The following is a 27422-nucleotide window of genomic DNA, read 5'->3' on the forward strand; positions in this document are numbered from 1 at the left end:
ACACACATACAAGGTTAAATGAATTTGAACACACAGACCCTTTTTACACTGCCAAGTCATTTTATTTCATGATGACAGCCTTGGAATATCCTTAGGACAATGGTATTATCAGAGTGACTTTTGATCATTTATTTCTCCCAGTAAGTGCCAATGTGATTTTCTCCATTTGTACATTCCACTCAGTATTCAGTTGGGCCAAAGGAATAATTCTTCTTCAACTGTCTTCCTCTGAATCTGTGTCCATAACGTCTTTCACGTATGTACAGACACCAGCAACCAAGGAAAGCAACAAAAGAATGGAGCGTAGTAACATGAGTACTAGTGCCTTGTTTATACTAAATTTTATCCTGGCCCGAGCAAATACATCTTTGTCAGGTGGAGGGCCACTATTTACACTTGCACCTGCTCCGATCTCAGTGCAATTTGGTGGTTTCCATCCTCGCTGACAGTGGCATTCTCCCTCATTGTTACACACCCCTCTGAAATTGCATTTACTGATGTTGCAGTCATAATTAAATTGTTGGTAAAAAGTACAGTTCTGGCGGCGGCAGTATTTTCCAGGTCCACATGATGCGCCATCCACTACAAGCCCGAAATTTGGTACTTCTGTCCCAAAGTGTGCATCGTATCCAAAGCAGTTTTCCTTTTGAACACCCTGTACCTTTATATCACGAAATGTAGTGTGCTCACCTCCACCAGGAATTTCGTCAATGCCACTACAGTGCAACAAACCACAGAAAACATTTTCTGGTTCACATGGATAAGGCACTCCTCCTCCTCGACGCACTGTCAGCCCACAGGTTCCAAATCGATCACCTTTAACATTCAGTTTTTTATAGCATGCTGGCGACCCATCTTTTGCTTGCAGGCCAAAAAGGGATTGACACTGCATGTCACGGTCAGTACAGTTTCCCAGCCAACAAACGGCTAATGGTGAACACGGGGTTCCATCCTGGACATAGAAGTCATTGGGACAAATATGTGTTTTCCCGTCACAGTATTCAGGTAGATCACAAACGCCTCTCACCTGTCTGCAAATCCATCCAGGTTGAGCATATTGACATCCTCTGCAGCAAAGTCCTTCACTGCATTGACTGCCAAGGGAGAGGAGACATTGTGTCTCACAACACTTGTTACTAACACATTCTTTAATCGAGCCACAGTCACATTCTTCGTTCTGATTTATGATCTTGTCACCACAACGAGGAGCTATATAAGGAAAATTATTGTATGGTGTATATCTCGCACTCAAACAGTCATCCCATGAATGAGTCCATTGATGCAGAAGGTGATAAGAACAATTGCTCATCATATCTAGAAGACCAGGCTGAGGTGCCATGACACAGTTTTCTCTGCGAAAACAGTGACAGCCAGGTTTATCATGTTGAAGGTTTAAATGATGACCGAGTGCGTGTGCTAAAATAGTGGCAGCTAAAAATATGTGATATTCTACTACACATACATATACTGCTCCCCAGTTTGGGTTGCACATTGAACCAAAAAAAGTAAAATAGGTGGACCCTCCAAGTTTCTTTCCCGTAAGAAGCACTGAAGTATCATGAAGACTATGAGGAAACACATTGTAATATTTCCACAAACCAAATTCTCGTAGAGCAACTCCAACATCGTGTTCGTTTAAACCCATCTTATCATTACCACTCCATATACACATCATACGTATCATAATATCGAAATGACTCTGTTGATATATGGAATGCACTATGTTGTTTATGATCACCACATTCTCTATTATACGTGTCTGATTGGTGTCCAGTTGAAATAAAGAGTTACTAATTGTGTAGTGCAGTTTTACATATTTCCTATGTGGCCACCATAAATACACTGGACCAGCTCTAGGAGTTTCAGCAAGTATCGCCTCATCATATGGTAGATTTGCATCTTCCCCCTCTATCTTACACCTCGCAGTCTCTGAGGATTGTTCTTCAGACACAAGCAGAGAAACGACATGCTCAAATTTGGTAGAAGCATCCAGTGGTTTGATTTCGTAAGTGAAGTCATCCACCTGCAGCATGCCTCGCAAGCCCCCATAGCAAGTGTCCAGCGTGCCCATGGACCCAGGAACCCCTTCCAGGTAGCTGTAGTAGTAACAGTTTCGAGGCACAAAGGGGTAGTCCTCCTGCATGGCACCTTGGTCATTATCTGTGATAACAGGAAAGTGTCTGGGCAGCAAGTTCTTCTTGACTTTCATGTGAATGACATGTCTGTGGCCCCTGAAGTGAATCTTGTAGGAGAGCTGGCCTTGTGCCCCAGCCCCACTCACCTTGTGGGACACCTTCCTGGGGATCACAACTTCAGAGGCAGTGAAGCGCCATCCTGGTAGGGCATGGGAGCAGCAGACCTGGGACAGGAGTAGCCAGAGCAGACCTGTCAGGTGAAGCTGGACCCAGGCAGGCCCCATGAGTGAGGGAGCTTGTGACCAAAGAAACTGAAGTGGAGCAGGGGGAAGGAGGACAAGAGTAATGCAGAAAGAGCAACTTTCCCAAAAGTGTAGTCAGGAGGAGAGCAGAGGCTGGTGGTTTGGCAAGCCCAGAGGGGTGGAGGGTGAGGGGGATGCTATTACATAACAATGGTGCATTGATTAGGTCAGGCTGTGCTCAGTGATGTGGGGACCCTGGGGAGAAAGGGCCCCTGGTCTCTTGGAAAAGACACAGAGAAAGAATGAATGGATTTGGTGGCAATTTTAAGACAGTTACTGGTCTTTTCCTTCACGCCTAGAGGACATAATACATCATTATGAAATTAAAATAGAGAATGGTGAGGGGAGTGGAAGTTTCTCCTTAGAAGAAATTTGAGGAGAAAATTAGATTCTCTCATACTGCATAAAAATCAAATCTTGCTGGGACTGCATGATGGAAAGAGGTGTCAGTAGATATCATGAGTAGACAAAGTAGGATGTATAGTAAAAATTTCTCAAGTGAACCCAATAGCTACCCCGTGTTGGGAACTGCCCTGCCTGGTATCAGAAGCTGTAACCCCCACTAAGGCTGAGGGAGTGGCCTTCGACCATAAGCCAGCAAGGAGACAACAGCTTATCTCCCTGGCAGGAGCACTGCTTCTGCTGCTTCATTCATAACTGAACCCCAAAGCTTAGCCAATGACGGGTAAGATTCCCCAAGGGGGGGACGACCTCAGACAGGCACGATCACGTGGGAGGCCCCCAAGAAAGGACTTTGGGGGCTACAGCAAGAGGGGGTAATGGACCCTCGCTCCTAGGCTGGGATATGGCCTGAGTCCTTATCTTCTGGGAGAAAACCTCCTTATCCCTTGGCTGCCTTACTTGCCTTGCTCCACCTGTCATTGCCTGAAACAATGACAGGGTGGTGCAGCTCTGGGCTGAAAAGGGCGGGTTCCCCGGGTGATCAGGCCTAAGAAAGAATGTGTAAGATCCTGTGAAACCTGCTTTGTTTAGAATGCTCTCAGTTGAATGATAAGGGTCCAAGGAAGAAGTAAGTTTGTTCCTCACAGTTTTACAGCTCTTTGACCCTGACTCAAAATAGGCCCTCAGACCTCCTTGTTATCTATTGTTTGATCCTTACTTCCTAGCAATGAGTAATGAGCTTTGACCTGAATTCTTATTCAAAAGAAACCAATAAAAAGCCTCTCCAGAGGGGGGATGAGGCACTCTCCCCACCAGAGAGAGGGTGGCCGAAGCGCTCCCCACATGAGGAGTGGCCCTTCTGTTCCTATTCCCCCACAGGACCTGGTTGTCTCTGTGTACGTTTTTAGCATGTTTCAATGAGCATCCGCAACCGAGATGGATACTGCTGGCCGGTATCCATTACACCCTGTGTCCTGGCGATCCTAGTCCAAGGAAGTTACCCACAGAGACTTGTATATGGATGTTCATTTCATTTTTAAATTTATTGTTGTTCTGTTACAGCGTCCCACCTTTTTCCCCATTGCTGTCCCCTGCTCCATCTCCCCTGACTCCCACCGTCAATCCTCCTCCATTGTCCATGGGCATGAGTCCTCTATTCCTGTTCCTTTGCTTGCCCCTTTCCCTTCTTTCCCCTGTTATCCTCCTGCCCGCGGTCACTGTCAGTTTGTTCTTTATTTCCAAGTCTGGTTCTATTTTGCTCATTTGTTTGTTTTGTTGATTAGGTTCCACTTCCAGGTGAGATCACGTGGTACTTTTCTTTCACTGCCTGCATTATTTCACTCGGCATAACGCTCTCCTCTTCCCCCCATGCTGTCACAAAGGGTAGGAGATCTGTCTCTCTGCTGTGTAGTATTCCACTGTGTAATGTGAGGTTTTTGATCCACTCATTTACTGATGGGCACTTAGGCTGTTTCCAGCACTTGGCTATTGTCATGAATGCTGCTCTGAACATTGGGGTGCATAGGTTCTTTCGAAATGGCGATTCAGTATTATTATTAGGGTATACTCCCAGCAATGGGGTTGTTAGATTGAAAGGCAGTTTCATCTTACTTTCTTGAGGAAGACCCATACTATTTTCCACAGTGGCTGCTCCCATCTGCATTCCTACCAGCAGTGTACTAGTGCACTAGGCCTCCCTGTTCTCCACACCCTCCCCAGCTCTTGTTGTTTGTTGATTTAGTAATGATGGCCATTCTCATTGAGGTTTTAACTTTCATCTCTGTAATGACTAGTAATGTTGAACATTTCTTCACGTGTCTACTGGCCCTTTGTATGTCCTCCTTGCAGAGGCGTCTGTTCAGGTCCTTTGTCCATTTTTTAGTTGGATTGCTTGTCTTCCTGGTGTGGAGTCATGTGAGTTATTTATATGTTTTTGAGATTGAACCCTTGTCCAAGGCATCCTTTGCAAATATGTTTTCCCACAGGGTTAGTTCTCTTTCTGTTTTGTCGATGTTTTCTTTAGCTGTGCAGAAACTTTTAGTTTCATGCAGCCCCATTTGTTTATTCTTTCCTTTATATCCCTTGCCCTAGGAAACATATCGGCAAAAATATTGCTGCACGCGATATCTGAAAATTTCCTGCCTATTTTTCCTCTAGGACTTTTATGTGTCACGACTTACATTGAAGTCTTTTATCCATCTTGAGTTAATTTTGGTGTATGGTGTAACTTGGTGGTCTGGTTTCATATTTTGCATGTACTTGTTGAGATCAGCCCAGAGCATTTATTGAAGAGGCAATTTTTACTCCATTTTATGTTCCTGCCCCCTTTGTCAAATATTAACTGTCTGTATTGACATGGGTTTATTTCTGGCTCTCTCTTCTTTTTCGTTGATCTATGTGTCTGTTCTTAGCCAGTTGCAGGCTTTTTTGATTATAGTGGCTTGTGGCTTTTTTGATTATAGTGGCTATCAGTTTGATAGCAGGTCCTGTGACCCCTCCAACTTTGTTCTTCTTTTTTTTTTAATTGCTAAGGCCCTTCAGGGGCATTTATGTTTCCATATAAATTGTTGAAATATTTGTTGTCTATCTGAAAAATATGTCATTGGTGTTTTGATAGGGGTTGCGTTGTGTCCATAGTGTGCTTTGGGTACTATGGACATTTTAATGATCTTAATTCTTCCAAACCATGAACACAGTATATCCTTCCATTGATTTGTGTCTTGTTCTTGTGTCTTTCTTCGGTGATGTGTAGTTTTCTGAGTACAGGTCTTTTACCTCCTTGGTTAAGTTTATTCCTACATATTTCATTTTCTTTGTTGCCATAGGAAGTGAGATTGTTTTTTGTTGTTGCTGCTAATTTTTGTTTATATTATTTCATTGTTGGTGACCTTCTGATACTTGTAGGAACATGGATTTTCCCACAGAGATGACGATGGTGATGATGATGATGATGAAAAGAAATCCAACCAAAGGAACTCAATATATGGTTTAATTATTATGAAGTTCTAGAATGGCCCAAAATCAGTTGTAGAAATAGAATTTAAACAGGTAATTTAGTACCAGTAATGGAGGAATGGAGGGAAGTTTCTGGAGTGAAGGAAAAGTTGTGTATCTCGAGTGGGGTGTGCTATCAATTGAATATTTGTGTCCCTGCCAAATTTATAAGTTGAAATCCTAACACCCTAGGGGATGCTATTAGGAGGTGAGGCCTTTGGGAAGTGATTAGGTGAGGCGGACACAGCCCTCATGGATGGGATCAGTGCCTTTAGAAAAGAGGCCTTGGAGGGATCCCTCAGTCCTTCTGCCATGTGCAGTTACAGGAAGAGGGCGCCCTCTGTGAACCAGGAAGTGGTTTTCGCCAGACACTGAATCCAAGGTGCCTGGAACTTGGACTTCCAGTCTCTAGAACTGTGAGAAATAAAGTTCTCTTCTGTAGAAGCCACCTTATAGATGCTTTTAAAAAAATATATTTTATTGATTATGGTATTACAGTTGTCCCATTTCTCCCCCTTCATTCCCCTCCACCCTGCACACCCTCTCCCACCCACATTCCCCTGCTTTAGTTCCTGTCCATGTGTCTTAAGTTCTTTAGCTTCTACATTTCCCATACTATTCTTGCCCTCCCTCTGTCTATTTTCTACCTATCATGTATGCTACTTATTCTCTGTACCTTTTTCCCCCTCTCTCCTCCTCCCACTCCCCCTGTTGCTAACCCTCCATGTGATCTCTATTTCTGTGGTTCTGTTCCTGTTCTAGTTGTTTGCTTATTTTGTTCTTGTTTTTAGGTGTTTTAGGTGTGGCTGTTAATAATTGTGGGTTTGCTGTCATTTTACTATACGTGTTTTTTATCTTCTTTTTCTTATCTTCTTTCTTACATAAGTCCCTTTAACATTTCATAAAACAAGGGCTTGGTGGTGATGAGCTCCTTTAACTTGACCTTATCTGAGAAGCACTTTATCTGCCCTTTCATTCTAAATGAAAGCTTTGCTGAATAGAGCAATCTGGGATGTAGGTCCTTTACCTTTCATGACTTGGAATACTTCTTTCTAGCCCCTTCTTTCCTGTAAGGTCTCTTTTGAGAAATCAGCTGACAGTCTGATGGGAACTCCTTTGTAGGTGACTGTCCCCTTGTCTCTTGCTGCTTCCAGGATTCTCTCCTTCATTTTTACCTTGGCTAAGGTAATTATGATGTGCCTTGGTGTGTTCCTCCTTGGATCCAACTTCTTTGGGACTCTCTGAGCTTCCTGGACTTGCTGGAAGTCTATTTCCTTTGCCAGATTGCGGAAGTTCTCCTTTATTATTTGTTGAAGTAAGTTTTCCACTTGTTGCTCTTCCTCTTCTCCTTCTGGTACCCCTACAATTTGGATGTTGGAATGTTTAAAGATGTCCTGGAGGTTCCTAAGCCTCTCCCCATTTTTTTTTGAGTTCTTATTTCTTCATTCTTTTCTGATTGTATGTGGTTTTCTTCCTTCTGGTCCACTCCATTGATGTGAGACCCAGCTTTCTTTCCATCACTGTTGGTTCCCTGTGCATTTTTCTTCATTTCACTTCTTGTAGCCTTCATTTTTTCATCTAATTTGTGACCAAAATCAACCAATTCTGTGAGCATCCTGATCACCAGTGTTTTGAACTGTGCATCTGATAAGTTGGCTATCTCTCAGTCACTTAAAAGTATCAGTTCTGAGGCTTTCATTTGTATTTGTTCTTCTGTTTGAGCCATCTCTCTCTCTCTGGTCTGGTTGCGCCTGTTACATATGAGGGGCAGAGCCTTAGGTGTTCACCAGGGAGGGTCAACCCCGTCACTGGGTTGTGATGCTGTATGTGGGGGGCAGGGTCCAAGAGGGAACAATGGCACTTGCTCCTGTCTGAGTTGGACTTCAGTCCCTTCCACCACTTCCCCCAAGCAAAGTGGGCCTTTCTGGTGCCAATTCCTGTGTGGGTGGGCTTGTGCACCCCGTGGGTCTTTCCAATGACCTCTCCTGTGAGGCTGGGAGTCTCTCCCTGCACCTCAACCCCCACAGGTGTTTTCAATCAGTGCCCCAAGGTTCTATTTCCCAGCGCTGGGATCGTGGGTGCGTGCAGTGCCTTGCTTCACAATCGGCACCTCGCTGGGTCTGCCAGTTGCCACCCCTCGGCCAGGGTCTGCCAGCCACTGCTTGCACGCTCAGGGTCCCCCCACTCCAGTTTTGCATGCCTGGGATGCTTTACACCATCCCATTGTTCTTGGTTTTCAACCCCTCTCTGCCCAGCTGCCCAACTCCGCCCCTCCTACTGGTCTGGATGAACGTGTGTATTTTAACTCCTTGGTTGTCAGACTTCCATACAGTTCAATTTTCTGTCAGTTCTGGTTGTTATTCTGTTTCCAAATTGTTGTTGTCCCTATCTTGGTTGTGTGAGGAGGCACAGTGTGTCTACCTATGCCTCCATCTTGGTCGGAAGTCCTTCATCCTGTTTTTAAAACCACTAAAGCTGCTGCTCCAAATTGGACACTGAATGTTTGAAATAGTGTGTATTTATAGTATTCCTTTTGGTTCTTATCCTTCACCAGCCTCTTTGTCTTCTATCTGTCTTCTCCTCAGTCTACTCTGTGTTTTTGGAACTCCTCCCTCTCAAAAATATATATCTAATCAGATACCCTCTATATATGGTCCAGATAACTTCTAAATGACACTCCTTATAAATTGAGTCAAACAACCTTTTTTATATCATTATCCATTATGTTTTACACACTGTACATCCTCTATTATCTGTTTTGAAAACACTTGGGTGTGTCATGTCCACACATCTGTACATGTAATTCTCATTCCCAAAATGCTGCTTACCACCCTCTCCCCACCCCCATTCATGCCCTGAAAAACTCCAATTTTTCTCTCAATAAGGGTTAAACATCATACCTTTGGAAAGGGATTTTCTTGTGAAATGTTATGTGTTGTACTTGCGTGCTCCTGTCATTTTGTGGTCATCCCTTTGATATATTCAAGGAATACATGAGGGGAAAATCTAACAATGTACCAGCCAGGGATAGCAAGAAGGAAAGGACCACTAGTGGAGCCATAGAAACAGGGAAGCATGAGCCAAGAATACAATCTGATTACACTTGGAGAAAGATCCACATGTTTTAAGTGCATAGGTCAGTCTGGGGACAAAAAGCAGCTGTTCCAATCTACTGATTGTTTTTTGAACTTGTTTTTTTGTGAAAAGAAAAAAGTTAAATTTGATTACAGTCAAATTTATCAATCTAATATTCTTTTATATTTACTGGGTTTTATATTTTTATATTTATTATAATTTTGTAGAATTAACCTCCTATTACCAATTATCTTATTTGGGTTCTCCAAAAAGCAGATGCTAAGACCAGGATTTAGGTGGGGTTAATTTATTTGGAAGCACATAAAAGAGTATATTAATGAGCAAGTTTCCACTGTGGGCTACTGGGGCTCTCCCCTGTAGGTTCAATAAGAAGTCATGTGAAATACACCTTGGAATCTTCCTCCACAGTGCAGAAGAAAGCTGTCAGGAAAAGAAGTGAGATACAACACTTAACGTAGGAAACTGTCAGAGAATGGAAATTGTCTACTGGAGCTGCCACTGAACTCAGGTGGGACAAGGGGATGTAGGGTGGGCTATCAGCATCTACTGTATCCAGGTGCCTGAGAAAATGGATGCCAAGGCAAGGATTAAATGCAAATGCATCTTCTGTTGTACTGGTGACAATTCCTACATATACTAATACCTTTCTACTTTACAGGAGTGTGCTTGGCACATTCACAGAACAGGTTGGAAGAAAGAGAAAGTTAATATATTTGGAAGCAATTGCTCACCAATGAGAGATGTTTTGTGAATACATCTCCCCAGTTCTAATGGACAACTGTGAGGTATCTGACAGTGCCTCTCAGACAGGCCACGGTACAACTGTTTCCGGGTTGCTCACATGGTCCTCACCCATTAATGTATGCTTGAATTGCTTTTAACACTTTCCTGTCTCAGTTTCCCACTCCTTCACCATGCACTCACATCTTAGGGTTATATCCCAAATAAACTACTCACACTTAAATCCTTATCTCAGGGCCTCAGGGTCAGGGACAGTTGATACCAGAAGTGAGCCTTAAAAGGAAGAGCCACACGATATGAGATTCTAGGACTGTATTTGTCAGAAGGCCACTAGCACTCAGTTGCAGCCAGTGGATTTGTGACAACTGGTATGCTGCAACATCAGAAATTAAGACTCTCCCTTGTGGTTAAGATGAGGTACAAATAGAAGTGGTGGTCTGACATACCCTAGCTCTCATGCTTGAATTAGAATTATGAGAATTACGAAGTCAATTAACTGGTGAAGAAGCTACAAAGAAAGAAAATGACATACTTGGGTCAATTAACTCAGGCAAAGTCCTGAGAAAGTCCTAATACCTCTATAACAGTGTATGAAGAGAATCTCATCCTATAGACTGTGTTGAAAATAATACCCAAGATTTGCCATAAACATGCAGATTTATAAAGGTTACTAAATTTAGAACTCTGATATGTTTCCTATGTAAAAAATCAGAAATTCTATTAGGGAAGAAATGCTATCCTGAGATTTAGCATGAAGACATTTAAAGGGATGCCTTTGAAAATTTGAATCCCGAGATTCTCATGAATACCCTGCACCAGCAGAACTCACTCCTTACCCTTTGCTAGAAGAGAACAGCCTTTCACTGCCTGGAGGTCATGTTTCACCAAAGATTTTGCTTATCTTCCTAAATATCTGTTCTTAACTTTTGTTCATTGCATCTAGACCGATAGCTAGGGTCAGTACAATTCTTAGTATGAGAGGAACTGGATCACTGATCAAGTGAGCTTTGGGAGCTAGCTACTATATGCCATCAGGAGCCAGGGATATGTGGAATAGATCTTGAGGATACTGTTTTAGGAGAAACAGAATAGTATAAGATTATACAAGGAACAGCTTTTTGCAATGAGGGGAGCTCAGGATTTAACATTCTTGCAAAGACGCCCAGAGCTTATCCAAATGTGCCGCTAGAATTTCTGCATCTTTGAGTCTTCAAAATGTTGGTGGACTACAATACTTGAGGTGGACATGCTAGAACTACCTTGGCAGAGAAGTGAATTTGGGGGGGGTCAGAATATTCAGGGAAGAAGAGAGGATTTCTGCACAAGGCCAGAGAAATCACCACAGACCCTGTTTCTCTGCAGGTTCTAGAGGAATGTCTTCACTCAAGCAGTATAAAGCGCACCAGTCAGAGGAAAGCAGTTATCATTGGGACTGCAATGGTGTCTGTCTCTGTGGGCCAGGGTCAATGACAAGACAGGGTACTGTAGAACTGGGCTCCCTAGTGTCAGCAAAGGTGGTAAGATTCCAAAATACTAGCAAAAAGTGGTGACCCTTAACTATTAGAAACAAGGTAGGTATAATTACTGTCATGGGCAATAAGACTAGAATGACAAACTGCGCTCTGACCTAAGTAGATCTGAGGCCATGTCTAACAGATGTTGGTTCTCCTAGGAATGATATAGGAGGGCAGGCAATGAGGGGGTTTATTGCCTTATACAAACAACCACGAAAGATTAAAAGCCTGTGATTGGCAGACTGATGCTAACTTCTGCAATGAGCAACTATTGTCCATTTTCAAGTCCTGAGTCAGATCATGGACTTATTGCCATATTGAAGGAAAAACCAGGTACTTTTCAGGAAATACCCTGCAGTGTCACCACAAATATATGAGATATTCCCCTAATTTGTTTCCGAAACAGAACCTGTTTTCCCAAAGGGATTTTTTCCCCAAATGGCTACACATGTATCAGAGTAACTACACAATGGGAGAAGGGGAAATTCTTAGGTCTTCTGAAGACTATTAGATGCAAGGTCTGACCTGATAGAAATTCCACAGAATCCAAAATACTTCATGAAGGAGACCACATTAATTTAAAAAATCCAGATTCAAGGGCATCTCCCAGTGGGTCCAATAAGTCCATGAACCCACTCTGTGGTAATTTCCCCGGCTCCTGAGTAAATAAACTCAAAAAATGACTGGTTCCTCATAATGCTTCTTTGACCTGTGAAGTAAGAGTTATGGTAGCAAAGATCAAGTGAGAAGTCCTAAAAATGTCCCCCATGCCCACCTATCTCCATAGTAAAAAAGAAATACTAATACATAGTGAGTGAAACAGCAGAGATTATTGCCACCACGTAATGGTTGCAGAATGGTGATCCACATCATACTCCCATTTAATTCAATAGTATTTCTGCAGCAAAGATCAAATGGGTCTTTTTGAATGATGGTGAATTACCATAAACTTATGCAAGTAGAAGCCCTAGTCATGGATACTGTGCTGGGTGTAGTAACTACACTAGAAGAGATCATCAAGAAAACATAACAGGCCTGGCTGGTGTGGCTCAGTGGATTGAGCACCAGCCTGCAAAACAAAGGGTCACCAGTTCAACTCCTAGTCAGGACACATGCCTAAGTTGTGGGCCAGGTCCACAGTAGGGGGTGCGTGAGAGGCAATCACACATTGATGTTTCTCTCTGACTCTTTCTCTCTTCCTTTCCCTCTCTAAAAATAAATAAATCTTTAAAAAGAAATAAAGAAAGAAAACATAACAATCCTAGCTGTACAGGCACATAGGAATATAGAAAACTGATCAAGAACAAAATTGAGAAAACATAAATTGTTCGTATCAGGAAGGAATAAGGAAACACAATTAGAGTTTGTATAAATATAAAATGGAAAATGAAAACATATTATGAACAACTTCATACCAATAAATTTGAGAATAAGAGAAATGCCTTGAAAAACATAATTTACCAAAACTGACACAAGAAAAAAAACTGAATAGATTTTCCTCTACTAAAGAGATTAAGTATGAAATCATAAATTCATATATTTCTGAGAAAACAAAGTATTGGATTGTCAGGAAAGAGAGATCTTACCCTCATTAAACTTTATTTATAACTTCAAGGAAACAATCATGTGGGACAGGCAGTGTAAGCAAGGTCCAGAACCACCAACACCTACAATTCATATATAACAAGGGTATGAAGGCCCTGCCATTACAGCCCAAAGTGAGAAAAATCTGAAAGGTTTGTTCAGGCCTACAAAGTAATTCCGTTTCTCTGTCTACAAAACTGACTTCATCGCTGAATACTTGCTTTTCCAGGTGTTCATCCCTAATAAGTATCTTGCACCCTAAACTCCAATTTGGTGTCTGCTTCTGAAGAACTCAAACTATCACAATGAGGTAGTTACTGAAAACACCTAGCAGCCTAGGGCCAAGGGCCCAAAGAAAAGAAGTTGAGCTTATTAGAGTATAGATAATTAAAGGAGATCCTCTGTAGAGAAAGGACCAAACCCTTTAAGGAAGGCAAGTGACCAGCTACTGCTCATGCTTCATGAACTTAGAGGACCACCCTATAATCCCAGAGCTGCAATTCAGATCTCTCAGGGTGTCAGTAGTCGACTGGTTCTAGTACTTCTAAGGAAGAATGAGAGTGGTTCTCACAAAGCCAACAAAACTGGAATCCCAAATCAAACATGGCCACCAGAGTGAATGACCCCAGCCAAAATGATACTACATGTAACTTTGAGCACACAGGAAAGTCAACACCCTTCTCCTCCCATCCTTTATTCTGGGCTACTTCTACTGCCCCCTTTCAGCATAGCTACTTGGTAGAAATCTGGCAAAACAAAAATGGGGTATGTAGTAGCACATACCAGATATTACATCTTGCAATATAAGGTGGGAGGAGGTTTAGATTTGGTAGACATTGGTTTAAAGTGTGTCTTTGCAGCTCCTTTGCTCAGGGTATGTACAGAGAGCATTTGAGTTTTGCTCCCCAGCATGTTGTCAATTTAGCTCAAATAAATTCTTATAAAAATTCTCTTTAAAAATAAAAGAGATGACTTCCAGATAAAAATGAACTTTTAATATTGCTTGAAAGACCCAAGAGAAAGTAAGAACATGCTAAGACTTCTTTGATATAATATGATCTGGACATGAGAGATCCTTAAATTCTTCTTTAAACATTAGACATGTTTCTCTAATTAAAAACTAGAGACTTTTGAGGAGATCCAAGATGGTAAAGGAGTAAGTGGAAGCTACACTAACCTCCTCCAAGGACCAAACTTGAATTACAACTAAATTGTAGAGAAAATCATCCTTAATAACCAAATGAACACTAGCTGGAGAGAAGCCTTGCAACCATGGACAGACAGAAGAAACCACTTCACCACCACATGACTGGTAAGGAGTGTGGAGGAGACATGACAGGGCTGGCTGGGCTCCCATGGGTAGCAGCTGAAGTGCCAGAGGGAAATTTCAGTGGCCGGTGGGTTCCCCCTGAGAAGTGTGGGGTCTGAACCCCAACCTGGGCTCCCCAGCCTACAGCACCAGAACTGGAAAGGAACACAGATAACAGGCAGCTGTGAAAAGCAGCGAGGTTTCTGCCTGCCAGGGAGAGATGGCTAAAGATGGCTGGAGACACAGAAAGCCTCTTAAAGGGCCAACACACAAAATTTTGTTTGCAACTGCTTACGCTGGACTCTGGAAGGAGGGCAGAGTGGACTTAGAGATGCTTGAGGAGAGTCTGGGGTTGGTGGCTCTGGGGAGAAAACTGAAGGCACAGCCACTAGGATCCCTATGCTGAGCCATTCCCCATACCACAGGAGCCATCTCTCTCAGGCAGAGCACTCCTCTCTGAATGGCATCAGCACATAGCAATACCCCTGCTATCAGGAATTATTCTGCTTAAGGTTATAATGCTGATTAGCTTAATGAGTAATGCAGAAAATACAAACAAGCAGCCAAAAATGGGAAGAAGACAAAGAAACAGACCGCAAGTGAAAGAATAAGAGAATTCTCCAGAACTAGATAAACTGGAGTCAAGCAATTTATCAAACTTTAGAGCAATGATTATAACAATATTCTACATAGAAAACATAAATGAAAGATTAGTCAGAAATAAAGAGTGCAATATCTAAAATAAATAATACACTGGAAGGGATAAACAGTAGGTTAGATGAAGCAGAGGATTTGGAAGAGGATTTGGAAGATGAACCAGTGATTTGGAAGACAAGATAGGGGGAAAAAAAAAAACACTGAGACAGAGCAGCAAAAAGAAAAAGGAATTTGAAAAATATGAGGCTAGCTTAAGAAACATTATGGGCAACATGAAGCCTAACAACATCCACATCATGGGAACACGAGAAGGAGAAGAGAGTTAGCAAGGGATTGAGAATCTATTTGAAGAAATAATGACTGAAAACTTCCCTAATCTGGTGAAGCAAAAAGACACACAAGTCCAGGAAGCTCAGAGAGTCCCAAACAAGTTGGACCCAAGGAATCCTACACCAAGACACATCATAATTAAAATGACAAGGCTTAAAGACAAGGAGAGAACCCTAAAAGCTGTAAGAGAAAAGCAGGTAATTAACTACAAGGGAGCACAAATTAGTCTGGCATCTGATTACTCAACAGAAACGTCTCAGGCCAGAAGGACACGGTATGAAATATTCAAGTGATGAAAAGCAAGGACCTAAAACCAAGGCATTAGCCCAGCAAGGCTATCACTTAAAATGGAAGGAGAAATGTTGGGAACCACCCTGCCTGGTTTCAGGGTTCCAGGGTAACTAGGCCTAAGAAAAGAATGCATAAAATCCAGTGAAACCTGCTTTGCTAAGAATACTCTCAATTTAAATGATAAGGGTCCAAGCATAAAATGAGTTTGTTTCCCAAAGTTTTGTGGCCCTTTGGCTACCTGACCCTGACTCAGAATAAGCCCTCATAGTTCTTTGAGTGTTATCTATTGTTTGATCATTACTGCCTAACAATGACTGAGCTTTACGTATATATGCCCTGTATTCCTATGCAAATTAAACCCAATAAAAGCTCATTGAGGAACAGGCTCAAGACCCTTCTCTTTTGAGAGAATGGCCACCTTTCCTTCCCAAGTAGATCATGTCTTGGTAGAATTATTCTAATCCATGATGGGCAGGGGGCTCTGCTGGACAAAAATGGCCCACAGAGAAATAAGGAGTGTCCCTGACAAGAAAAAGCTAAAGGAATTCGTTAACACCAAACCAGTACTGCAACAAATGTTAAAGAGCTTGCTAGAAGAAAGAGGAGAAGGGGGAGGGGAAGGGGAGGAGGAGGAGAAGAAGGAGGAGGAGAAGGAGAAGGAGAAGAAAGAAGAAGAAGGAGGAGGAGGAGGAGAACAACAACAACAACAACAACAACAACAACAACAACGAGGAGAAGGAGAAAAAAGAGGAAAATAGTCTAACAATAAAATGGCACTAAATATGTATCTATCAATAATCACCTTAAATGTAAATGTATTAAATGCTCCAACCAAAAGACAGAGGGTAGCTGAATGGATAAGAAAACAAGACCCATATGTATGCTGTCTCCAAGAGACCCATATCAGGCTGAAAGATACATACAGACTAAAAGTAAAGGGATAGAAAAAGATATTTCATGCAAATGGAAAGGGAAAAAAAGCTGGGGTCGCAGTATTTATATCCAACAAAATAGACTTTAAAACCAAGACTATAGTAAGAGACAAAGAAGGACACTACATAATGATAAAGGGGACAATCCAACAAGAGGATATAACCCTAGCAAACATTTACTTACCCAACATAAGAGCACCTAAATATGTGAAGCAAATCTTGATGGTCATAAAAGAAGAGATTGACAAAAATGCAGTCATAGTTGGGGACTTTAATACTCATTGGCTTCAATGGATAAATCTTCCAGACAGAAAATCAACAAGGAGACAGTGGCCTTAAACCACACACTAGGTCTAATGGATTTAATTGATATCTTCAGAGCATTTCACCCCAAAGTAGTAGAATATACATACTTTACAAGTGCACATGGAATGTTTTCTAGGATAGACCACATGCTAGGACACAAAACAAGTCTCAATAAATTTAAGAAGATTGAAATCATATCAAGCATCTTCTTTGACCACAATGCTATGTAACTAGAAATCAATCACAAGAACGCTGAAAAATACAAAGACATAGAAGCTAAATAACATGTTATTGAACAATGAATGGGTCAACAACAAGATCAAGGAAAAAATCAAAAGATACCTTGAAACAAATGAAAATGAGACTACAACAATTGAAAATCTATGGGGCACTGGGAAAGCCATCCTATGAGGGAAATTACAAGCCTATCTAAAAAAAAATAGGAAGACAGAGCTCAAATAAATAGTCTAACTTCACACTTAAAGGAAGTTGTAAAAGAACAACAAACAAAGCCCAAAGTGAGTAGAAGGAAAGAAATAATAAAGATCAGAGCAGAAATAAATTAAATACAGCCTAAAAAAGTGATACAAAGATCAGTAAGTTCAAGAGTTTGTTCTTTGAAAAGATAAACAAGTTTAACAAACCTTTAACTAGATTCATCAAGGAAATAAAGGACCCAGATAAATAAAATCAGAAATGAAAAGAAAATAATTAACTGACACCAAAGAAATACAAGGGATTGTAAGGAAATATTATGAACAACTCCATACCAACAACCTGGACGACCTGGACTAAATGGATGAATACCAAGAAACATACAATCTTCCAAAACTAAATCAGGAAGAATCAGAGAATCTGAAAGACAGATTACACCTAGTGAAACTGAAGCAGAAATCAAAAAACTCCCAAATAATGAAATCCCGGAACCAGATGGCTTCCCAGGTGAATTCTACCAAACATTCCAAGAACTAACACTTCTCCTTCTCAAACTAGTTCATAAAATTCAACAGGAGGGATAGCTCCCCAACTCATTTTACGAGGTGAGCAATATCCTAATTCCAAAATCAGATAAAGACACTACAAAGAAAGAAAATTATAGGCTAATATCCCTGATGAACATAGATGCTGAAATCTTAACAAAATATTAGTAAACCCAACACAGCAATGCATAAAAAAGATCATACACCATGATCAAGTGGAATTTATTGTGGAAATGCAAGGTTGGTACAACATTTGCAAATCAATGAATGTGATTCATCATATAAACAAAGTGAAGGATAAAAACCATATGATTATATCAATAGATGCAGAAAAACCTTTTGATAAAATCCAGCACCCTTTTATGAATAAAACTCAGCAAACTGGGATTAGAGGAAACATACCTAAACATAATAAAAGCCATATATGATAAACCCACTGCCTTCATCACACTCAACAAGCAAAAAGTACAAATGTTCCCCTAGTGATCAGGAACAAGATAGGGACATCTGCTCTCACCTCTTTTTTTTTTAGTATATTTTATTGATTATGCTATTACATTTTTCCAAATTTTCCCCCTTTTAGCCTCCCTCTGTCTTGCACCCCCAACCCCCCAGCATTCCCCACTTAGTTCATGCCCATAGGTTGTACATATAAGTTCTTTGTCTTCTCCATTTCCTATGGCATTCCAACCTCTCCCCATCTATTTTATGCCTATCAATTATATTTATTCCCCGTACTTCCCCCACCCATTCTTCCCTTCCCCCTCCCCACTGAAAAATCTCCATGGTTGTCCATTTCTCTGATTCTGTTCCTAGTCTAGTTGTTTGCTTAGTACTTGTTTTCATTTTTTTCAGGTTCAGTTGTTGATAGTTGTGAGTTTGTTGTCATTTAACTGTTCATAGTTTTTTATCTTCTTCTATTCCTTAGATAAGGAAGTCCCTTTAACATTTCATTTGATTAAGGGCTTAGTGATGATGAACTTCTTTAACTTGACCTTCTCTGGGAAGCACTTCATCTGCCCTTCCTTTCTAAATGATAGCTTTGCTGGATAATTTTCTAGATGTAGGTCCTCACCTTTCATGACTTCAAATATTTCTTTCCAGCCCCTTCTTGCCTGCAAATTTTCTTTTGAGAAATCAGCTGAAAGCCTTATGGGCACTCCTTTGTAGGCAACTCTTCTCCTTTCTTCTTGCTGCTTTTAAGATTTTCTTCTTTCTTTAATCTTGGGTAACTAAATGATGATGTGCCTTGGTGTGTTCCTCTTTAGGTCCAACTAATCTTTGGGAGTCTCTGGGCTTCCTGGACTTTTGGGAAGTCTATTCCCTTTGCCAGATTGGGGAAGTTTTCCTTCATTATTTTTTCAAATAAGTTTTCTATTTCTTGCTCTTGTTCTTCCCCTTCTGGCACTCCTAATTAATTCAGATAGTGGAAGGTTTAAAGTTGTCCCAGAGGTTCCTAAGCCTCTCTTCATTTTTTTTTTTAATTCTTGTTTCTTCATTCTGTTCCAGTTGGGTGTTTATTTCTTCCTTTTGTTCCAAATCATTGATTTGAGTCCTGGTTTCCTTCCTGTCATTGTTAGTTCCCTGAATATTTTGCTTTATTTCACTTTGGGTAGCCTTCATTTGTTCTTTCATTTTGCAACCAAGCTCAATCAGTTCTGTGAGCATCCTGCTTACCAGTGTTTTGAATTCTGCATCAGACAGGTTGGCTATCTCCATATCACTTAGCTCTTTTTCTGGAGCTTTGATCTGTTCTTTCATTTGGGCAATATTTCTTTGTCTCGGTGCACCTGTTATGTTATAAGGGTTGGGGCCTTCCACCAGGGCAAGGCAACCCTCTTTGCTGCATTGTGGCACTGTCTGTGGGGGAGAGGTCAGAGAGGGAACAATGCAGCTGGCCTGCTCCACTCTAGCCCTACTGTCCAAGAACTCTCCCGTGTGAGACTGGGAGTTTCTCCCACTGTGGCAACCCATGCAGTAGTTTACAGCTAGCTTGAGTCTTTAGTTTCCCATTCAGTCAGTCTCACCTTGCCTGCAAAGTCCACCACCACCTTGCCACAAGTCCTCTCACTTTCACCTCTCTTATTTAATGTAGTACTGGGAGTCCTGGAGACAGCAATCAGACAAGAAGAAGAAATAAAAGGCATCCAAATTGGAAAGGAAGAAGTAAAACTGTCATTATTTGCAGATAACATGATACTGTACATAGAGAACCTCACAGATTCCACACAAAAAAATTGTTAGAGCTGATAAATGAATTCAGTGAAGTAGCAGGTTACAAAATTAATATCTGGGAATCAGCTGCATTTTTATATGCCAATAATGAACTAACAGAAAGAGAAACTAAGAAAACAATCCCATCCCTGGCTGGTGTGGCTCAGTGGATTGAGTGCTGGCCTGTGAACCAAATGGTTGCCACTTCGATTCCCAGTGAGGGCACTGCGGGCCAGGTCCCCAAATGGGGGCTCACAGGAGAAAACCACACATTGATGTTTCTCTCCTTCTCTTTCTCCCCCCTTCTCTAAAAATAAATACGTAAAATCTTAAAAAACAAAAAAGAAAACAATTCCATTCACAAAGCTACAAAAAGAATAAAATACCTAGGAATAAACCTAATGAATGACATAAAAGACCTGTACTCAGAATATTATAAGACACTGAGGAAGAAATTGAAAAGGATACAAATAAGTGGAAGCACATCATGTATTCATGGATAGGAACACTTAATATCATTAAAATATCCATACTACCCAAAGCAATCTATAGATTCAATGCAATTCCTATCAAGACTCTAATGACATATTTCACCAAACTAGAACAAACATTTAAAAAATTTGTATGGCACCATGAAAGGTCCCATATAGCAACAGCAATCCTGAGAAAGAAGAACAAACTTGGAGGAATCATGCTACCTAATATGAAACTATACTATAAGGCCATAGTAATCCAAACAGCATGGTGCTGGCATAAAAAGAAGCATATAGATCAATGGAACAGAATAGAGAATGCAGAAATAAACCCACACCTTTACAGCCAATTATTATGAAACAGAGGAAGCAAGCACGCGCAATGGGCTAAAGATAGTTTATTCAATACATGGTGTTGGGAAAATTGGACAGATATGTGCAGAAAAATGAAGCTAGACCACGTTTTTACACCACACACAAGAATAAATTAGAAATGGATCAAAGACTTAAATGTTAGACCCAAAACCATAAAACTCATAGAAGAAAACATAGGCCACAAAATCTCAAACATTGCCCATTGCAATATTTTATCAAATATATCTTCCCAGGTAAGGGAAACAAAAGAAAAAATCAACAAGTGGAACTACATGAAACTAAAAAGTTTTGCACAGCAAAGGAAATCATCAACAAAATAAAAAGACAATCCACAGAACAACAGAACATATTTGCTGACACATCTGGTAAGGGATTAATAACCAAAATGTATAAAGAACTTACAAAATTCAACACCATGAAAACACACAACCCAATTAAAAAATGGGCAAAGGACCTGAATAGACAGACAATTCTCCAAAGAGGACATACAAATGGCCAATAGACATGAAAATATGCTCAATATCACTAATCATCAGAGAAATTCAAACTAAAATAAAATAAAATGCAAATTAAAATAAAAACCACAAAGAGGTATCATCTCACACCTGTCAGAATGGCTGTCATCAATAAATCAACAAACAACAGGTGCTGGTGAGGATGTGGAGGAAGGGGAACCCTTTTGTACTCTTGGTGGGAATGCAGACTGGTGCAGCTACTGGTGCAGTATGTAGGTACCTCAAAAAACCAAAAATGGACCTGCTTTTTGACCCAGTGATCCCAATTCTGGGAACATATCCAAAAGAACCCAAAGTACTAATTTGAAAGAAAATAAGCACCCCTATGTTCATTGCAGCAGTATTTACAATTGCCAGGATATGGAAGCAGCCCAACTGTCCATCAGTAGTGAGTGGATAAAATGACTCTGGGATATTTGCATAATGGAATACTACTTGGCCATTAAAAAGATGAAAATTTTACCTTTTGTGACAGTATGGATGGACCTGGAGAACATTATGCTAAGTGTAATAAGCCAGTCAGAGAAAGACAAATACCATAGTATTGCACTCATATGTGTAATCTAATGAACAAACTGAATTAACAAGGAAAAAGGGGACAGACTCATACATAGATGGAGAGCAAGATGACAGCTAGTGGGAGTGGGAGGTTAGGTGGTGGAGGGATTGAATAAGAAGGAAAAAATGATTCAGATATGGACAACAGTGTGGTAACTGCTGGGAGGAGGAGAGTATAAGGGGACTAAATGGTAATGAAAAATAATACAATAAAGATTAAATTAAAAAATAAAACTAAAGATTTTTTAATGAAACAGGAGCCTTAGTGTTCCTCTTCTTCCTGAGTTAGCTCTTCCTTCTTTAGCTCTTCTTCCCTTTTTCTTTTATGCTTCTTATGAAGCACAAGGAAGCAATATAAAAATAAAACAATCAAAGGAATAAGCCACAATAAGGACAGGTAACCCAATTCTGCCCATGGTCTTTGGTTCTCAGGAGGTGGGCCTCTATCACTACTACCTCCATTGCCCTTGTGCTTGGCAAAGGGAGGTGCCCACCCATCGTGACAGTGGCAATGCTGTTTATTATTGCAGACCCCCTTCATATGGCAGGTCTCAAGCTGACAGTCTTGTGGCAGATAAACCAAACTGACACACTTCTAGTGGATGCATCTCTCTTCTGGACCACACATGGAGCCATCTTTCACTTGACCAAAATTAGGTATGGACATCCCTACATGATAATCAGTGCTCCAGCAAGCGGTATCATTGAACTGAAGCTGAAGTATTGTAGTATGTTATATCAGATTAGTAATTACTGACACATTCTCACACTGAACCCTCCCACAAAAGATATGTGAGGTGTTGCATTTTAGGTATGCCGTTCCATTTAGACCGCAGTGGCCAAAACGGTTTCCCTGGGAGTTGACTTCTTCATAGCAATTCTGAGATGCACTCTTTGCAACTTCACCAAAGATCTCTCTGCACTGTTCGTCATGGTTATTACATCTCTTTTGATAGCAGTAGGCGTTGTCACTACAGGGAACCCCATCCTGCACATATCCATCTTCTGGGCACTGATGGGATGCCCCATTGCACCACTCTGGAAGGTCACATTCGTTGATCTGATGTCTGCAGACTTCCCCTGATGGCATGAATTTGCAGTCTTTGCAACAAATTCCAAAAACACAAGCAGCTCCAGGCTTCAGAGTAAGTAAAGGTACTGAGACTGGTCCAAAGGCATTACCAGCTCAAGAAACTGCAAGTGAGTCTACCAGCCTACATAAGAACTTCACATCACAGTGGAATTACACAACTCTAGCATCCAGTTGGAGTGATGTTTCTCTTCTGTTAAGCCACATCTAATAGGTGGGGACTGTATATCATCACTCTAACTTATACACCAGGTGTTCAAATGTGGCAGAACACCAAAGGGGCTTGATTTCATAAGTGAGGTCATTTATCAGTAACATTCCTTAAAAGCCTCCAGAACAAGTACTGAGGGCAACCAGGGACTCAGGCACTCCCTGCACATAACCGTGATAGTAGCAGTCATCAGGAACAAAAGGCTGCTTTTAGAGAAGGGCATGCTGGTCCATGTAGGTGAACACCAGATGGTGTCTGAAAACTAAGAGTTTCTTGACCCTCGTGTGTACAGTATGTCTCTGGCCGCCAATCTGCAGGCTATAGAAGAGCCAGTCTGGGACCTTAGCATCTCTACCCATGCTGGTCACCTTCAAGGGATTCACGACTTTTCAGAAGTGCTTGGATAGCCTGGCCTGAGAGTGGCCAGAAATGGACAAAGAAACCCCAAAGCACAGCAGAAGAAGAGTGACCTTGATGTGCACCAGGCCTCACCCACTGCCAACATGAAGCCATCTGTGCAGGGCAGAAGAAGGCAGGGCATATGGCATTGCTGGTACAGTCCCTCCCTCTAAGTTGCTCAGGGCACAGGGCTGGCCTTTATAGATTTGTGTCTTTGAAGTATAGGACCATCAGGACTGTGGTGCTGAAACTGAAAATACAAAGAGCCAAAAATAGGGTGGGCAGGGTAGGGAGGGCGAGAGAGAGAAGAAAGTGAGCTAAAAACGATTCTTTGATTGGGAAGGCTTGAATCAATAAAATGCCTGAGACTGCTCTTACATATATGTAAGGGGAGGGATGGGGATAAGGGTAATTTTCCAGGAAAAAAGATGAAGATTCATCATAGGTGGATTACAGCTGAACCTGGATGTTGGGTACACAAGATTTCACAGCATACTATTCTCTAAATATATAAAATTTTCTCTATTAAAAGACTGACGTGTGCCCTGGCTGGTGTGGCTTAGTAGTCAAGTGCTGGCCTACAAATAAAAGGGTCACCGTTTGATTCCTGGTAGGGGTGCATGTGTGGGTTGTGGCCCAGGTCCCCCGTGGGGGGAGATGCTAGAAACAACCACACATTGATGTTTCTCTCCCTCTCTTTCTCTCTCCCTTCCCCTCTCCCTGAAAATAAATAAATAAAATCTTTAAAAAAATCCTAAACCAAATCTTAGCAAATTGACTTCAATAAAAAGACATCATGACAAAATAGGGTTTATTTCTGAAATATAAGACTGGTTAATGTTTGGGTGAAAAAGCCAGTGTAACTGATCACATTAGCAAAAGAGAAAAATATGGTTATCTCAATAGATTCAAAAAGTTTAAAACATGTTTGATAAAATTTAAAACTACTGGACGTCCATTTTCTGCAATGGTGGAGTTATGAGCACCAACTATGCCCTTACTTCATAAGAACTAGGAGAGTAGAACAAATTTATAAAACAACTATTTTCAAACTTTGATACAATGGGCAGTACAGAACTATAATCCCTGAGATTCACATGAAATCTCAAGGGATCCCAAATAGCCACAACAATCTTGAAAGAAAGGAACAAAATTGGAGGCCTCATACTTCCTGATTTCAAAACTTACGACAAAGCTACAGTAATCAAGAGTGTAGTATTGGCATAAACACAGACATATAGATCAATGGAAGAGTGCCCCCAAATAAACTTACACATACATAATTAAATGATTTTTGACAAGAGTGCCATGACCATTCAAAGGGGAAATGACTATCTTTTCAACAAATGGTGCTGGGAAAACTGTATACCCACATATATAAAAGAACGAAGTTGGACTCTTACCTAACATCATATTTAAAAAATTAACTCAAAATGGATCAAAGACCTAAACATTAGAGCCTAAACTGTAAAATACTTAGAAGAAAACATAAGGAAAACACTTAATAACATTAGATTTGGCAATGACTGCTTGGCTATGACACCAAAATCACTAGCAACAAAACAAACATCAAAATTAAAAATTCTGTACTTCCAAGGATACTTATTATTAACAGAACGAAAAGCAACCCAAAGGAAGCATTTATAAATTATATAGCTTATAAAAATTAATACCCAGAATATATAAAATACCCCAACTCAACAACAAAAAAATCCTAATTTAAAACTGTGCCACCCTGGCTGGCGTAGCTCAGTGGATTGAGTGTGGGCTGCGAACCGAAATGTCGCAGGTTCAATTCCCAGCCAGGGTACATTCCTGGGTTGCAGGCCATAACCCCCAGCAACCACACATTGATGTTTCTCTCTCTCTCTCTCTCTATCTCCCTCCCTTCTCTCTCTAAAAATAAATAAAATCTTAAAAAAAAAAAAAAAAAACTGTGCCAAGGGCCCTGTCTGGTGTAGCTCAGTGGATTGAGCGCAGGCTGCAAACCAAAGTGTCTCAGGTTCGATTCCCAGTCAGGGTACATGCCTGGGTTGCAGGCCATGACACCCAGCAACCGCACATTGATGTTTCTCTCTCTCTCTCTTTCTCCCTCCCTTCCCTCTCTAAAAATAAATAAATAAAATCTTTTAAAAAAATGTGCCAAGGACTTGGAATATTTCTCCAAAGACACATAAATCTTCCCTATCATTTTATTATTTTTAATAAGTAGTTTGTTTAAAAAGATATAAAGCCTTGACGTGTGTGGCTCAGTTAGTTGGGCATTGTCTTGTCTTGCAAAGCCAACTGTCACCGGTTTGATTCCTGGTCAGGCCACATGCCTGAGCTGTCAGTTTGGTCCCAGGTTGGGATGTGTATGAGAGGCAACTGATCAATGTTTCTCACATTGATGTTTCTCTCTCTTTTTCTCCCTCCATTCCCCTCTCTAAAAATTAATATAAATAAGAACTTTCAAAAATAAAAAAAATCGTTTTCAGTTTTTTGAGGAAATTCCATACTGTTTTCCACGGTGGCTGCACCAGTCTGCATTCCCACCAACACTGCACTAGGGTTCCCTTTTCTCCACCTTGTCAGCACTTGTTTGTTGCTTTGTTTATGATGGCCATTCTGATGGTGTGAAGTGGTAGTTCATTGTGGTTTTAATTTGCATCTCTCTGATAGCTAGTGATGCTGAGCATCCTTTCATATGTTTCTGGGCCCTCTGTATGTCCTCCTTGGAGAAGTATCTGTTCAGGTCCTTTGTCCATTTTTTAATTGGATTGTCTTCCTGGAGTGGAGTTGTGTGAGGTCTTTATATATTTTGGAGATCAAACCCTTGTCCGAGGTATCATTAGCAAATATATTTTCCCATATGGTTGGTTCCTTTTTCAGGCAATTCCACCACTGGGATTATACCCTAAGAATCCCAAAACACCAGTTCAAAAGAACCTATACACTCCAATGTTCATAGCAGCACAATTTACAATAGCCAAGTGCTGGAAGCAACCTAAGTGCCCATCAGTACATGAGTAGATCAAGAAATTATGGTACATTTACACAATGGAATTCTATGCAGCAGAAAGAAAGGAGCTCCTACCCTTTGCGACAGCATGGATGGAAGAGGAGAGCATTATGCTGAGTGAAATAAGCCAGGCAGTGAAAGACAAATACCATGTGATCTCACCTGTAGGTGGAACCTCATCAACAAAACAAAGCAAGCAAAATACAACCAGAGATATTAGAACAGACAGTAACCAGAGGGGAGGGAGGATAATGGGGGGAAGAAGAGAAAAGGCCATCAAAGAACATATATAAAGGACCCACGGACAAAGCCAAAGAGGGGTAGGATTAAGGATGAAAGGTGGGGGTGGGTAGGGTGGAGGAGGGTGGTGGTGGGGGAATGGAGACAACTGTACTTGAATAAAAATAATAAAATAATAAAATAAATAAATCACTGATTATGATGTGATGGGAGAAACCTGGTTCTTCTTGCCCATGCTGTAAAATATTACAGATCAACATGTCTATCAGCATGTAAGCAGGGCTTAGTAGTGATACATTCTCATGGAAGAGAACAGGCCTAGCTGAGGTTGGGAGAAAGGCAAGAGCATGGGTGACAAAAGCAAGGGCAGCAAGAGCATGAGGTCCTTTGTTCTGAGAATTTATATAGTTGGTAGAATGGGGGTGAAGAAGTTACGTACTGATTGACGGGGTATGTGACTACCCAAACGCAGGTATGTGTGAGGGACTGTTAGCCTGAATCCTTATCTTGCTCCAGACTCTATTTGTTCATCTTGTTGTAAAACAGACATGTGACAGGAAGCAGTTAATTAAAGTTGGGGCAGTTACTGGAAGTTATTTATGGGCTCTTTCTGTAAGCACTAGGGACTCCCTCCTAAAACAGATAGTGACCAGAGGCAGGCAATTAACCCAAGTTGTTGCATGGGCTTCTCCTTTAGGCACTGTGAACTCCCTCCCCTTCCCCTTATAGGCCTTGGAACGAATACAGTTTCAAGGCTTTCTTTACCAGATAGT

At 41.1% G+C, this 27422-nt stretch overlaps 1 pseudogene; it reads right to left on the reverse strand.

Annotated features, from left to right (window-relative positions):
* Positions 1-214: 214 nt before the first annotated feature.
* Positions 215-26884, reverse strand: LOC123807900 (annotated as a pseudogene).
* Between the last annotated feature and the right edge of the window lie 538 nt (positions 26885-27422).

This window comes from Phyllostomus hastatus, unplaced genomic scaffold (assembly GCF_019186645.2).
Source record: "Phyllostomus hastatus isolate PE091 unplaced genomic scaffold, TTU_PhHast_1.1 phas_scaffold_501, whole genome shotgun sequence".
In the NCBI taxonomy this organism is placed as follows: Eukaryota; Metazoa; Chordata; class Mammalia; order Chiroptera; family Phyllostomidae; genus Phyllostomus; species Phyllostomus hastatus.